Source organism: Mandrillus leucophaeus, unplaced genomic scaffold, assembly GCF_000951045.1.
Source record: "Mandrillus leucophaeus isolate KB7577 unplaced genomic scaffold, Mleu.le_1.0 Scaffold385, whole genome shotgun sequence".
NCBI lineage: Eukaryota > Metazoa > Chordata > Mammalia > Primates > Cercopithecidae > Mandrillus > Mandrillus leucophaeus.
In genome coordinates, this window is record NW_012104087.1 from 2010669 (window position 1) to 2015379 (window position 4711).

The window sequence follows — 4711 nt, forward strand, 5'->3', positions numbered from 1 at the left end:
GCTTGTTAATGACTAGTAAGGGTGAAACCTTATTTTGATTTTTTTCTTAACTTTTAAACTGACTTTTTATTCCTTTTTCCCGTTTTTAAATTGTGATGTTTAATTATTTCTTATTAATTGAAAAAGCTCTTAATAAAGGTAACAAAAGTAATGGCAAAAGCCACAATTCCTTTTGCACCAACCTATTAAGAATATTAAACATCTTCCTTTTGTATTTACCATAAGCCATTTCCCAAATGGTTGTCATATACTTGTATGTTTTTACAACCTGTATATTGGATATGTTTATGCTGTAGAATCTTCAGTCTTTGTATTGTCTTTAGTTATCATTATGTGTGGAAGTCCTTCCATTGGGAAAGGTAAGACAAATGTTCTCATATATTTTCTTCAACTTGTTTTAATTCTTGCATCTTTCCATGAGTATTATTTATCTATTTATGTATAAAAAACACAGCAAAACATAGCAGCAGAAAGCCACCAACATTGTCTCACAGTTTCTGTGGGCAAGGAATTCAGGCATAGGTTAGGTATGTCCTCAAGCTGTGAGCGTCTCCCAGGCTGCAGTCAAGTAGCCAGGGCTACTGTTATCTCAAAACCTGACTTCGTTCATTCATTCATTCAGCAAATTTTTATTTAGTACCTACACTCTTAAATAAATAAGAAAAATGAATGAAAAAGATGGATGTAGGCTTTCCCCCATAAAATTCACCAAATTTTTCTGATTATAGATCTACTAATCTGACAGTTCTTTCGATTTTACTTATTAAGTATTTATAGCCAGTGCCACCCTTTTTTTCTTTTTAAAATATTGATGGTTATTTTAGAACATTTACTTTCCCATGGGAAATTTAAATATTAATGCATGGGTCTTAAAGTCACCAAAATTGAATTTTAATTAACATTGATATCCATTTATAGCTTAATAGAGGGACAATATACATAGTTCACACTATCAAGTAACAGAGTAGATCTTTTCAATGAGCCTAGTGTCCTTTATGTGTTTCAGTCAGATTTTTAGAGATCTCTAAAAATTATCTGGCAAATTTTATTTCTAATTATTTTAATGTCTTTTAATAAAGGGTTGAGGATGTACATGGCAGTTTATATTACAAACTAAAGTATTCTAAGTATTCCAATAAGGATTATTATATTCTTATGTTATTTTAATCAGCCTTCTTAGTAAATGTTAATATTTATACATTCTAAGAGTTATTACAATGTTTATGTAGTCTTCAATCGTATCAAATGCAAGAAACAATGATCTTGACACTAGTTTTTCAATTATTACACATTGCAATTTGTATTATCTTCTGAATTATTGTCCTTTCCAGAACACACAGTATATTAAATGACACCACATTTAGTATGCAGTCACAGGCTGTATAACAACATTTTGGTAAGTTTATAACAGAGCTGAGAAATTTCTATGACTTAGTGACATCGTGGCATTATAGCCATCGTAACATCGTAGTGCAGCATGTTACTCACATATTTGTGGTGATGCTGGTGTAAACAAACCCACTGCATTGCCAGTGGTATAACAGTACAACACATACAATTTATGTGCAGGACATAGTACTTGATAATGATAATAAAAGACTGTAAATGGCTTATGTATTTAGTACACTATACTTTTAATCACGATTTTAGAGCATACTTTTAAAACTTATCTTAAAAGAAAATTAATGGTAGGATAAGCTCAGGCGGATTCTTCAGGAGGTGTTCCAGAAGGAACTGTTATCATAGATGACAGCTCCATGTGTGTTATTGTCTGTGATGACCTTGTAGTGGGACAAGATGCGGAGGTGGATAACAGTGATATTGATGATCCTGACCCTGTGCAGACCTAGGCTAATATGTGTATTTGTGTCCTAGTTTTTAATTAAAAAGTTTAGAGTAAAAAAAGAAGAAGAAAGCTTATAGAATAAGCATATTAAGACGGAAAATATTTTTGTACATCTGTGTAATGAGTTTGTGTTTTAAACTAAGTGTTGTTACAGTAGAATCAAAAAGTTAAAAAAAAGCTTATAAAGTAAAGAAGTTATAGTAAACTAAGATTAATTTATTATTGAAAAAAAGAAAAATATTTTTATATATTTGGTGTATCCTAATTGTACAGTGATAAATTCTATAGTATTGTACAGGCCTTCATGTTCACTTACCATTCACTGACTCACCCTGAGCAACTCCAATCCTTCTAACTCTATTCATGGCAAATGCCCTGTACAGGTGTACCATTTTTATCTTTTATACTATATTTTCAGTGTGTCTTTTCCATGTTTAGACACACAAATACTGACCATTGTGTTATAATTGCCTGCATAATTGAGCACAGTGACATGCTGTACAGGTTTTTACCCTAGAAGCTATGGGCTGTACCATCTAGCCTAGGCTATATCATCTAGGTTTGTGTAAGTACACTCTGTGACTTTCTCAGAATGACAAAATTGCCCAATGATGCATTTCTCAGAATGTATTCTCATTGTTAGCAATTTGTGTTTCTAAAATTAACGTGAGTCCTTCTAGGTTATTATTATGACAAATGTTGTCCATTGAATTCTAACAGATAATTTAAAACAGCATTTTAAGAAACTATCCATTATTTCTAGTCTTCTAAAAAATTATTCTTAGAAATTGATGAAAATTTTAGAAGTATCTTTTATATTTTTAGGTAACATCCTTATTGTTATCAATAAAAATATTTTCACATAATAAACTAATTTAAGATATTTAATCATTAAATAAGCTTCACACTTTAAAAATAACCCCAATGTATAATGAAATGTGATTTTAGTATAGTCTTACATTAATTTTTGGCAGTGTGTTATTTTTAATTTTTGTTTCTTTATTTTAAGTGAAATTGGCTATACTTTTTTTTTTTTTTTTTTTTTTTTTTTCTTTTTTTTTTACGTCAGCACAGGGGACTTTATTGATGGTAACCGACAAGGTGGGGCTCCCTAGACCCCTCCCTCTTCAGGGGGTCTGCATGGAAATTGTGAGGAAGGGAGATTCTCAGTGTGGTGGGGGCTGAGAACAGCAGGGAACTCCCCAGCAGCTGAAGGCCTCTCTCTTCTTCTTGCACTCTCATTGGGGCTGGTGGTCTGGGGGTCTTACTTCTTGGAGGCCATGTGGGTTATGAGGTTCACCACCCTGTTGCTGTAGCCAAATTTATTGTCACATCAGGAAATGAGCTTGACAAAGTGGTCGTTGAGGGCAATGCCAGCCCCAGAATCAAAGGTGGAAGAGTGATTGTCGCTGTTAAAATCAGGGGAGATGACTGGGTACTCAGTGTAGCCCAGGATGCCCTTGAGGGAGCCTTCTGATGCCTGCTTCATCACCTACTTGGTGTCACCATATTTGGCAGGTTTTTCCAGATGGCAGGTCAGGTCCATGACTGACACATTGGCAGTGGGGACGTGGAAGACCATGCCACGAAGCTTCCCATTCAGGTCAGGGATGACCTTGCCTACACCTTTGGTAGAGCCAGTAGATGCAGGGATGATGTTCTGGAGAGTCCACAACCGTCATGCCACAGTTTCCCAGAGGGGCCACCTACAGTCTTCTGGATGGCAGTGATGGCAAGGACTGCAGACATGAGTCCTTCCATGATACCAAAGTTATTATGGATGACCTTGGCCAGAGGCGCTAAGCAGTTGGTGGTACAGGATGCATTGCTGACAACCTTGAGGCTGTTATCCTACTTCTCATGGTTCATGACCACAACGAACATGGGGGCATCAGCAGAGGGGGCAGAGATGATGACCCTTTTGGCTCTCCCCTTCAAGTAAGCCCCAGCCTTCTCCATGGTGGTGAAGAAACTAGTGGACTCCACTATGTACTCAGTACAGCATCACCCCGTTTGATTTTGGTGGAATCTTGATCCTGGAAGATGATGATGGCATTTCCATTGATGACAAGCTTCCCATTCTTGATGCCGCCATGGAATTTGCCATGGGGAGAATCATACTGGAACATGTAGACCATGTGGTAGAAGTCAATGAGGGAGTCATTGATGGCGACAATATTCACTTTCCCAGAGTTAAAAGCAGTTCTGGTGACCAGGTGCCCCATACGGCCAAATCCATTGACTCAGGCCTTTACTTCCACCATGGTGTCTCAAGGATGCCGATGGCACTGCACAAGCAGATGCAGCTGTCTGTCAAACTGGAGGAGCAGAGAGCCTGTTATTTTCATGTTGAACTATTTTATGTTAATTTTATTAAGTTATGTTAGTATAAAATGTTAATTTTTTAAAATACATATTTTTCTAGGCTTTGGAATGCTTAAGTATAATAAAAGTTATTTGGTTCTTTGACTTTTGAAAGAAAACACACTGTTTTTGGAGGCAGTACTCTGATGCAATTTTCAAGGTCCTCTGCATTTATGAGGGTGTTCAGGTATTTTAATTTATAGGCCAGTTTTGTTCCTTTATATTTAACATAAAATCATCTATTTTTTCTAGGTTTTTAAATATTTTTCTAGGCTTGAAGTTGATTACCTCGTATTTTAAATATCTTGTAAAAATTATTGTTTATCTCTTTTTCAATAGTTTTTCATTTAAAAACACTTTTCTTATTTCCAATATTATCTCTTTGCAGTTTTCTTTTTGACTTGACTACACTTACTAGGTATATGTGGATAATATTAGTATCTTCTAAGTAAATCTTAAATTTCTTTATAAAAAATAGTGAAGCTTCCATTTTTCTTATTT

At 35.2% G+C, this 4711-nt stretch overlaps 1 pseudogene; it reads right to left on the minus strand.

Annotated features, from left to right (window-relative positions):
• LOC105547327 overlaps positions 1 to 4110 on the minus strand; it is a 112118-nt pseudogene extending 108008 nt beyond the window's left edge.
• Between the last annotated feature and the right edge of the window lie 601 nt (positions 4111 to 4711).